The sequence below is a fragment of the Oreochromis aureus genome, linkage group 3 (genome assembly GCF_013358895.1).
Source record: "Oreochromis aureus strain Israel breed Guangdong linkage group 3, ZZ_aureus, whole genome shotgun sequence".
NCBI lineage: Eukaryota > Metazoa > Chordata > Actinopteri > Cichliformes > Cichlidae > Oreochromis > Oreochromis aureus.
Window position 1 is genome coordinate 43,225,260 of NC_052944.1, and position 12,067 is coordinate 43,237,326.

Here is a 12,067-nt window from a genome sequence, read left to right on the forward strand (position 1 = left end):
CTAAGCAGATTCTTACTCTGGATGGCATTACCTTGGCCTCCAGTAACACTGTGAGAAACCTTGAGTCATTTTTGACCAGGACATGTCCTTCAATGCACATATTAAACAAATATGTAAGACTGCTTTCTTCCATTTGCGCATAATATCTCTAAAATTAGAAATATCCTGTCTCAGAGTGATGCTGAAAAACTAGTTCATGCATTTATTACTTCCAGGCTGGACTACTGTAATTCACTATTATCAGGAAGTCCTAAAACTCGCTGAGAAGCCTTCAGCTAATCCAAAATGCTGCAGCAAAAGAGTACTGACAGGGACTAGAAAGAGAGAGCATATTTCTCCTGTTTTGGCTTCCCTTCATTGGCTTCCTGTTAAATCCAGAATTGATTTCAAAATCCTGCTCCTCACATACAAGGTCTTAAATAATCAGGCCCCATCTTATCTTAATGACCTTGTAGTACCATATCACCCTATTAGAGCACTTCGCTCTTGCACTGCAGGCCTACTTGTTGTTCCTAGAGTATTTAAAAGTAGAATGGGAGGCAGAGCCTTCAGTTTTCAGGCCCCTCTTCTGTGGAACCAGCTTCCAGTTTGGATTCGGGAGACAGACACTATCTCTACTTTCAAGATTAGGCTTAAAACTTTCCTTTTGCTAAAGCATATAGTTAGGGCTGGACCAGGTGACCCTGAATCCTCCCTTAGTTATGCTGCAATAGACGTAGGCTGCCGGGGATTCCCATGATGCATTGAGTTTTTCCCTTCCAGTCACCTTTCTCACTCACTATGTGCTAATAGACCTCTCTGCATCGAATCATATCTGTTATTAATCTCTGTCTCTCTTCCACAGCATGTCTTTCATCCTGTTTTCCTTCTTTCACCCCAACCGGTCGCAGCAGATGGCGCCCCTCCTGAGCCTGGTTCTGCCGGAGGTTTCTTCCTGTTAAAGGGAGTTTTTCCTTCCCACTGTCGCCAAAGTGCTTGCTCATAGGGGTCATATGATTGTTGGGTTTTTCTCTGTATTTATTATTGTGCTATCTACTGTACAATATAAAGCGCCTTGAGGCGACTTTTGTTGTGATTTGGCGCTATATAAATAAAATTGAATTGAATTGAATTGAATAGATCTCTCTACTGCCCTGGCACACCTCTTTGGCCTTCTGTATGCCCTCAACATTGATTATCCAAAGCAGATGAGTTTTACCTTTGAAGCAATTCAGGCCATCTTATTTTGGCCTGGTCGGACAATATGAAGGTGAAGTGGATAAATCATTATTCGAAATGTAAATTTTAGTCAGATGAATCTGTATTGTTGAGAATATATGGTGAAAATTTGTCTTGTAGTATTTTAAAAGATTTGTTATAGTGTTAGTTTCCTCTTCATTGATGGTAACATTTCTAAGAACTTTTAACTTCCATAGTTCATCATAGTAAGCCTGTGTAAAATGTCAATGTCTGGGTGCATAGGCAATCGTTTGTAGCACTACCCTATTTAATGTGCAATAGTTATGTTCAGCTTTTACAAGACGGTCAGGGTGTGTGTGCATGAATTATTAAGTTGCTGGACACTTTTCTTTTTGGTTCTGGACTCTAGAATTTTAACGTCTCTGCTGGGGTGCTCAAAGCACCCAAAAGAAACTGGCAACACGTTTTTGTTTGTTTGTTATTTCTTTTCTTTCTTTCTTTTGTTTTTTTTAACAGAAATTCACCCTACTACCCATGACATTCTGAAATGTACTGAAAAGACTGTTGAACAAAATAAATAAGCTTTTAGATAACATTGAATTGTGCTTTGTTTTATTCTATATCTATTTATTAAGTGTTTTTTCAAGTATAATAAAAACATACATTTTCCTTTGTTTATATAGGTAAATTTTCAACTCACTGGAGTAAGAATTGTATGATTACTCAACAAGAATATCTGTGTTTGGTGAAGGCAGAAATACATGGCATTGAAACCAGAATTTCTTCGTTAGACTTCCAGGATTATCCTAATTAGGTGAACAAGAAGATCCAAGTTGGCAGAACTTGTAAATCTTAGTTGAGTCAACAACAGTTGGCAAAAGTTGAGAAAACTCAAAAATCTCTTGCATCATGTTGCCTTGAAATTTTACGTTTTCTCAACATTTTCTTTTTTACAGTGCATAGGTGTGAATGTGAGCGCAACTGGTTGTCTCTGTCTTTGTGTTAGCCCTGCAACAGACTGGTGAACTGTCCAGGGTGTACCGTGCCTCTTGCCCTAAGACAGCTGGGATATGCTCCAGCACCCCCCGCGACCCTAAAAAGGATAAGCGGAAGCAAATGGCTGGATGGACACTTTGGATTAGGGATGGACCAATCTGATATACAGTATCGGTCTGATCCTGACCTGAATTGCTGGATCGGATATCGGGGAGAAATTAAAAAATCTAATCTGATCCTTTAACCTTTGTGGTCCACACCAAGAAAAAAGCAATGGAAAAAATTTTTGTTTGCATTTCTTATTGATTTGGTTGAGTAATTACCACAATCAATTTTTTTTTTCAATAGACCCTCTAGTTTTTAAAATATTGATCTCTATCAAAGGGTTGAGATGTCACTTAATTTCATTTAGTATGAAATGTCATGCAAATACAAGTACATTAGATAATACAGTTGAAAAAATCAAATAAAGGGCCAAATTATAATTAAATTAATAACAAAAACTATCCAGGGCATTGGACACAGTTTATTTCTAGCAGCATGCCAGTAAACATGTTTGTTCACTGGCATGCTGTTTTCATTCCATCAAAGGAAAGTATTATATGAAACAACAAAATAATAGTTTTCTAATCTGCAAATGTGAAAAATGTGCTACAGCACAAAATACTCACATCCAGGCCACTTCTGATCGAATGCTACAGTGCAAAATCATTTTTGTTTTTTAAAAACTAAAAAAAAAACAGTGCAAATCAAGCACATCTGCTTGTGGTTTTGGTCGTTGGGGTCTTAGGTTGTAGCATTTATTCTGTGGTCTTGGAGAGCTGGATCGTGGTTGTCCAACTCTAGCTGCTGGCTTGTTAACTTGGTTCAGACACAGCCAGGTGGAAACCTTTTAAGAGCCATCGGTTTCTGGTCCAGTAGGGCACAGTCCCTCTTGTAGATCAGTTATTCAAGTCAAGGATTTATCTGAACAGTGGAATATGCTATCTCTGTAACTTATAACTTGTCTTATACAGGTGTAACATCATATCAGAAAGCTTAATTCCTCCCTTATGCTAATTATATACAGGGATGAGTGATGGGCATTGATCTTTGCATTGGACTCTTTGCTCCTCCGTTTGACCGATGAAAAAAGCATGAACCCACAGCCATTGTTTAGAAGGTTGACACATTTGGTGTCAAACCATTTTATTGCAATCAGACCTTGATCAGCCTGTAATAACAGGCTTCATGGCCCTTCTTTATCAGGTCTTTGTCTGCCATCAGGGGAGCTCCACCAGTGCAGTTTGGTCATACAGTACCAATGTGCCTGACACCCAAGGAGGTGTGCAAGTTCTGGACCAAGCTGAAACTTGTGAAGAGCTGCGGTTCTTTTATGGGGTTGCATAGTGTTTTTTTTACAACTTTGGCCCCTAGAGGTAGCTTGGGTTCCTTTTCACTGAGGGGAGCATTGAAGAATGTAGACCCCCCTTGATACAGCAGCAAGTCGTGGATGATGCCAGATGAACTTGCTTGGCAGAACAATTTAAAGCCCCACTCATCTGGTTTGTTGGCAATATACTGGTGGACAGTGCCAGCCCTGTTGGCTTCATATGAAACCATGACCTCAAACACACTGTGGTTGAAGGTGGATGGTATCATGAGTATCATGCCACAGGACCATGTGATTTTTAGCCATATAATTGTTTAGTGTACATATAGTACTTGTTAAACATGAAATTAAATTTTTTGACAACTTAGTAATATTAATTTACCAGCTACTGTAATTTGGTTAAAAGGTAATCAGTTGTGATATTTGTGATTTCCACGTGTTATTCTTGATTTTTACAATATTTACTAATATTAACTCAGAAAGTTACAAAAATGACTTACTGAGGAAATTATTTCAGCATATTCTTGCTGTGCTAACACTTAATGTAATTTATCAATAGCAATGGATAAACAAAATGGGTCTAGTCGTCTGATTTTATGGCAAATAATAAATTTTAATAACATTTAGGTTATGTTAGCAGTAGCTAACATAACCTAGTTATGTTTCCATTCACAGTGCCTTCTGGTGGATTTTTTTGGCATTACAGATGTAAACCAATTGGTAGAAAAGACTAAATAACGTAGGTCGATTTCAGTGAAAGCCTCAGTTAGATGTAGGGCCTGAAAATGTGCTCTACCAATTGCTCCACAAAAGCACCTCACAAAACGTAACCCAGGAGGTGACCTTAGTATGTCGGAGAAGTATGCGTCACATGATAGAGTGGCTGTGGTGTGCGAGACCTGTCAGCGGTCTGGAGTTACATCACACTGAAAGCATCTGGAGCCTTGCTAAGTGCTGCCAAACCGGCATTTCATCTCTGAGCAAGCTATCCCAGAGAAGTACAGCAAGTGTGTAAGTTCATCTCTGAATGTTTGTAAGCATTCCTATGCTAAGCTTAACAACTGATATATAACCGACGTGTGTAATAGAAGCGATAGTATCAAAAACATGAATTCAATAATTACAAGAATTACAAAACTGAAATCCTCGCAGCTGGAAAAAAATGTCACCTGTCGAAAATGGGGTGAAGCTCACCAGACAGAATTGTCACACGCTATTAAACAGAAGTTGTCAGCTGAGCTCTTTTAAATGGAGAATCATGAAGTATTTCATTTTAATTGGTAGATTCAAGGTGCTTTTCATATTTTTGGTCACACGACTGTTTGAATAGGGCTTTGGAGCGTGATGTCACGGGGGTGGGTGTGGAAAGGATTTTGGCCTGATGCGCCATTTTCCGGGTCCAAACAAAGCGCAAGCGAAAAAGGAGCGAAGGCACACACAACAGCCATGGTTTGTACTTGCTGTGTGATCGGCTACAATGTTCGATCGCACGACCGGCACAGGAATAAGCTTAAAAAGGGTTTGTCTTTTTATTCTTTCCCAACCTGGAAGCAACATGAGGGAGCTCATATAGCGGACCTTACCAAACGAAGTCTAGCCTGGATAGCCACCGTGAGACGAGCTGATATCCAGTTCGCTTCCATCTCCAGATATCTGTTGGTGCTCCAGACATTTTCATTCCAGTAAGTTCTATATATGTTCATGTCACTCTTTATAGCTTAATAATATTATCGTTGGTGGTCTCGGAGGTTATAGAAATTGTGAACAAACATTGAATGGAGTGACTTTGCAGACATACGTGCTATGTAACGATTCGCTAATTCTTTCGCACAACTGTAGGGAAGCCTGCTTATGAAATGTCTGTAATATCTTGCCCGATTATCAATGTGGTAGTTTGCATCAACTTTACAATTATGGACACATAATATGACAACGAGATTTTAGCAGTTCATTGATAAATGTATAACATTAATTGTGGTGGGGGGTGAACCATGGCTATTACACTCGATGCACTCCAGCTGACTTACCTTGGTTTGAATGACGACGTACTCACAGTTTAGCGATTTGAAAATAGCCAAATCTTGCACCCAGCCGTTAGTAAATTGGATGTGCTCCTCCAGCGACTTGTAATTACGAAACTGGTTCGCAGTGTAAGCGCTTACTCCACAAACAAGATACGTAAAGATATCGGGGTAGGACAATGGCGGTAAGTCGTCGGGGTCTTTGCTCCACTGCCGTATTTCATATGGGTCCACATTTGCGATGCACTCTATTTTTTTCAAGTACCGCTGCTTCGCCTCTGGACGCAATCGGTCTCTATACCGTCCGTTTTCTTTTGAGCTGCTTTTAAGCATGTTTCTTGTGGTCATCGTTCCAACACAGTGTATTTGTTTTGATTTGTGGACCCGGAAGATGGCGCCGCGCTCCCACAATACATTGCAGCGTGACGTCAACTCCAAAGCCCTATAGCTTTGAGTAATGAAGCCTTTTTTGATACAAGCTTAAATGCTTCTGAAAGCTTTATTTGGCCATCACCACTCCTCACAAGAATATAGGGCACGTTATTCATTCAGACCTGCAGGCCTAAATAAACAGTTCCAATATTGTGACTTACATTTCTCTGTAAAATGCTTCACATGTACAAGCAGCAATCAACTGTGAATCAGATCAAGCCTCAAACTGAGAGACCATCAGCATGGCTGACCTGGTTGTAACTGATCCAACATCACTGGTACAGTCCGTGACTTCTCCCTTGTAGGTGGGCTGTTAAATAACATGTCTACATCTTAAGAACAATATGTTTGAACTGATCTTATCTTATAATGACTTTTACCCACCTGAGAACTGAGTATTTTTGTTTTATTTTGTTCTCATTTTTACAAAGAAATTAATCTTTTATTTTTATATGTTGTCTTATTGAACTAGGAATAATCTTTTTTGATATTTAGTCATTAACCATTAAATGACTTTATTAGTTGTAATCTTGCTCATTGATGTCATATATTTGTTGTTTTATTATAACCTGAGCCGAATAACTGAAACATAGTGAGCATTAGCAGAAAATATTCTGAGTTGTTACTAAAATTAATTTTACCTGTGACTACATCTGTGTCAAGTCAGTGTCTGTTTTCACACACTGAGTGACTGATGAGAATCATGTCAACCTCACCGACCTCGTGTGTCTGATGTGTATTAATGTTAAACATTAACTGTGTATCTTTATAATATATACTGTGTTTATGATGGATTTGTACGTTTTCTCCTCACATGTTGATGAGTCATTATGCAGATGCACATGAAAACCTGCAGATCCTGCAGTTTGGGGGGAAATCAAATCCAACAATGACACACTTGTAATCATGTTCAAGTGTCAGTAAACGTGTCATAAATGTTTCCTGTGTTTTCTCTTTTCAGAGTGCTACATCGATGCGATTTTTTTTTTCACCTGAAAACCTAAAAACAATAAATCTATAAGCAATAAAGTGCACAAAATGCCCGATGTAGCAAATATTATGGGACTACAGATGAAAGTTGCCTTATGGCTGACTCTGGCATATACATTTACATGATATATTTATTAATATTTATTGTTTCTTTGAAAATAAATTAATTAAAATTTCAAATCATACAATTTAAAAGTTATATGAAAATTGATATTTAATTCTTTTATGAAGAAGAAGATTTAATAAACAAAATAAATAAACAATTTGACAACTGATGGTTAATGTAAAGGGACAGCTAATGTTGTCATACACAGGTCTGTTTTTGATGTTGTTCTTTTAAATGTTTCATGGATATACAAGAACCCACCTTTTGTTTTATGGTTGATACATTTGATCAGGTGCAACTCATTAACAATCAGTGAGTCATTTAAAATGAATAAACTGTCATTTTTTTCAGTAAGTAGCCTTTGAGCTACAGTGTATTTGGATGACAACTCGAAAGCTTGTGCCAGTTTGTAATTGCAGAGAAATACTCCCTTCTTTTTGGGCATGTCATTTTCAAACAGGAAGCTCAGAAAGCCCTTTGGGGCTTAACAGGATAATAACATTATATCTAATGATAATGACAGCAGAGATTTCATTTTAAACACTCTCAGAGACATTTGACATAAAAACAGAGTTACAGATAAAATACTTACTGCTGCTGTCTGCTCTTCTTTAAACTCACATTCTGCACACACGGACATCCACGGACAGATTTCACTGACTGAGCTTGAGAGAGACGCAGCGCTCAATTTATATTACCAAGCAGAACAAACAGAAACAGAAACAATTTGTAACATCTTTGTGGTTTTGCACGAACAACAACAAAGTTGTTCTGACATCAGTCGTTCATGTCTAACCAGCAGCTTCTTCCTCCTCTGAGTCATTCACACTGCTGCAGACAGTCACTTCATTCAGAGCCTGAAAATAAGATGGTGTCTGTAGCAGAGCAGGAAAAAGTGAGCTTATAGCGCCACCATCTGGACAGACAGGCTCATTTCAGCTCTAACTGTAGCTGAGTGTTGATGTGCAAACTGCAGCATTTCTGTGAGATTCTTTAAATGTTACTTTGTACATTTGGTGAAGCTGTTGCTGCTGTGATGCTCCTCCTCTATAACACTCATAAGTCTGTATATTACTGTGATATATACACTGTTTGTACCTGTTCGATTTATTTCCTGTGTTTAACTCTGAATCTGTTCACACAGATGATTCCTGTGATGAGAAGCTGTTACCAAATGATTTACATTTTCTATGAACTTTTCTGTGAGAGAACATGATTCAAACTAAAGGAAATGAAACACTTTCTAACTCTGTAAATACAAATGTGACTCTATTATTTCCTAAAGTGTTAAAGTTGAATCAATCTTTATTTATATGCAGAAAGAGTTTGTCCTGAATCTGACATGTTGTTATTAAAATCCAAAAGTTCGTAAACATTTAACGGATGATTTAATCAAAAGAAGCAGCGCCCTCTGGCGGACACACATTCAGCTATAATGATGTATATACGTAAACTTGTTTCTCTCATCGAGGCCGGTGTCTGACTGTAATGCATCCAGTCAGCTAAGCAGGAAAACGTCATGCTTCATTCATGAGGTCAAAGGTCAGTCAGGACAGCTAGAAGAAGGAAAATCTACAGTCTAACCTGATTCACTCATTACAGTGTATGCAAAACAAAGAGAATCACAACAACATAAGTCTTTTATATGAAACATATATTATTTCAAATGAATTTTTTTTGTTTCATAGAAATGACCAAATAAACAGAACCTGGAATAAAAATTAGAGTCACTTGATTAAAAAAAGTTGGACATTACTTTGTGCTTAGTTTCATATTTAGTTCTGGGCTCTGACCGCCTGCAGTACTCCACCTGAATGCCTCCTTTGAATACACACTTCTCAGTCTGTTTCCTTATGCTGAGGAACAACATGTTGTGTTGTGAATGACGTGTGCAGAGGGATCCAGAGTTAATTACAGTGTTTGTGAAAAGCATTCAGTGGTTTTGGAGTGAGTCTGCCTCAATGTGCAACTGACTTCCTCTTATAGAGAATAAATGTGCTGATGCTGAGTGACTGCTGTTCTTCAGCCTGTAGAAACCATCATGCACCTGCTGCCATACACTACACATCTAAACAAACAAGTGTTTATTTGTTTATTCTGGTTTTCTTTGTTTTCTTTGTTGCTTATTCTAAGCAAACTGTGAATTGTCTCACCCACAACCTCCTCCAACAACCAAGTTTTTTTTCCACACCTGCTGAAGCAGCCACACTTTGGCCCTCCAATAGGTCTGTTGCTTCAGACCAACCAAAGCCTTCTTCTTTAGTTTGACAGCCTCCCTCACCACCACAGTAAAGAACAGGACAAAGCTGCTCTGAGGGTGATGGTGAGGATGAGGAAAGGTAAATTTCTTAAGCTTTAATCAGGCTCGACTTCCTTTTTTTAGCCAGCTTTTGAACCATTTTATTGCATGTTAGAAAAAAGCTTTTGGTTTTCTGTTTCTGTCAATGAAACATATTTCCACTGATCTCGTTTTCAATTGTTTATAATGCAGCGTAATAAGCATGTTCTCAGTGTTACAAAGCTAAGATTGCATACTGAAGCTTTTTTAATAACATGCTAAATATATGTGAAATGCTAAAAAGGTCAATAAAAATGGAAAACATACATAATGGACTCTTCCTGATCTCCAGCAATTAAAAATCTTAGTACACTTACAGACTTTGCATTATTTTTAAATTTGGTACATGAATGTTTCATGTCAGATTTATGGATAAAGAAAGAAGTCAAGAATACCTAAAAAGGAGGTAACAAATAAGCTCAGTTCATATATATATTTATATGTGTGTGAAGCAAATTATATAAGATCTTAAACTTGCCCAAAGAGAAAAAAAGCATCAGAACATTAGCATTTTAGCATTTTCAGACTTCTGCCTTTTACAATGCAGAGTAGACGTGATCCTGGTCCTTACTGCCTTTATGTTGGGAGGTTGGACCGTAGTTCTCATATGTGCCAGACAACTGAAAATAAAACATCAACAAAATAAAAGCTGAGGTTTCAAACACATTATGCATTATCAGCTTCATGCTATTAAAAATGAGAAGTAAAGCAGTTTTGCTTCAGAGCAAAATACTGACAGGACTAAATGTGATTGCACATATTTAGATATGGTGAACTGATGTTTGTCTGGGAAGTAAAAGACATGCAAATACTGAAGAACCAACCTAATAACAATAAGAAGAAGAAGAACTAGAACAAGAATAGAACATGTTTCTGTAACTTGGTCTGTTATTAAGTGAAAAAATATTTCTTTTTCACTACACTTCATTAAGAACATCACACTGATTAAACAGTGGCCACGTAAACCTGTATAAACAGAAAGTAAATAAGTAACAGAAACTCACCTCCATGTTTTTGTTGCCTGCATTTTCCCTGGTGTTCAGTGCAGTGTTCCTCCTTGTCTTATAAATGTAGAGGAGCAGGATGAAAACAGCCATCAGTAAAACACCAATCAGAGACACACACACAACCAGAACCAAGGAGGAGTCAGGACAATCTGATGAAGACATAGAAATCCTTGGAGTGAAACTCTGACTCTGTGCTGTTGTTGTTGGTGGTGTTTGTGTTGTTTTAGTTGTTGCTTCTGGTGTCGAAGTAGGTGGATTTGAACCTGTGAAGAATACACAAATAAAAAAAAGGAGTAGTGATACTTGAAAATAAAAAACATTTGCCAAATACAAAATGCATCATTAACATTATAATGAAATCTTTAAAGCAGATCAGAAAGTCATGTTCAGCCTCTCACTCAATCTCAGCATCAATCCACATCACCTGATGAACTCAGACTCTTCAAAATATTAAAGTGGAAAATTTTAGTTCACACTGAAAAAGTGAGGTTGGATGTTGGTGTGACAGATGGATGTTCTGCACATGATTATATTGTTTTCCTTAAAAAAAATATTACATTCTGCAGTGTCTTGTACATTAACTGTAAAATTAGCAATCAACTGTAACTTGACTATCACAAATAAAATTCTGTTCAGAATATAACACCATCATGCTTTTAGGCTAGAATTGATAACGGTGTGATTTTTTTGAAATTCAGTTTGATTCATAATTTTCTCAAGCCACATTTGAGACACAGGTTTTGTCTGTCAGTTGAACACAATGTCATCACCAACACAACTTTAACTGCAACTTGACTGTAACACTCGAATACATTTGGCCTCAGTTATATGTATGTGAACAGACATTTTTGAAGAAACAGAGAAAATTTAAAAGAACAACTCCCTCCAACAAAAGATTTAACATAAGGATTGTTATGCACTTTTGCCAACAGTTCATTCATACAATTATGAGTCACAAATCTTCTGCTCAGGTTTCACTGCAGGATACGGGCAACTCATTAGAACTTAAATAAATTAAGGTGTTATTCAAAATAACAAAAGAAAAGATAATAACAAAAGATAAGGTGAAAGGAGACAATAGCCCCGACCGTGACAGTGAGTAACAGGAGTCTTCAGTTTTTATGTTATTTTATCCTACTGAATGACAAAGCATGCTATTGTTTTTTTTTAAATCACATATTTCTTACATCCTACTTACCAATGACAACAAGACCGGTACTGTGGTACGAATCTGGAGACAGAGGGTTTCCATAGCCACACCTGTACCCTCCTGTGTCTGACTTGGTCAGCTGTGTGATGGTCGCATGCAGTCCAAACGCAGATCCTGGTCTGTATTCAATGCTGTATCTTCCACTCTCAGATTTATCATTAGTTGTGTCAATGAGGATCTCCCCTTCATTCTTACACTGATTCTTACAAAAGAACTTCCTCTGTCCGTACACAGTATTGGAACATCCCAATGTGATTGCTTCTCCCTCAGTTTCTGTGCGAGTAAAACCAGAGTTTTTATCCAGATCTGTGAAATAGAAGAACATTAATTAGTCTGTGCTTCCTGTAAGCTGTTGTGTCACATTTCCTGTAGCATGTAAGCATCATTAATGATATTCTGATTTTTATATAAAATCA

General features: G+C 37.6%; 1 protein-coding gene across 1 annotated transcript in view; it reads right to left on the bottom strand.

The window, feature by feature from the left end:
* Positions 1-7,736, bottom strand: part of LOC116333427 — a 493,334-nt gene extending 485,598 nt beyond the window's left edge. The window contains exon 1 of the mRNA XM_039608624.1: positions 7,689-7,736. The gene's annotated coding sequence lies outside the window, so the exon portion shown is untranslated. The remainder of the gene's footprint in view (positions 1-7,688) is intronic.
* Between the last annotated feature and the right edge of the window lie 4,331 nt (positions 7,737-12,067).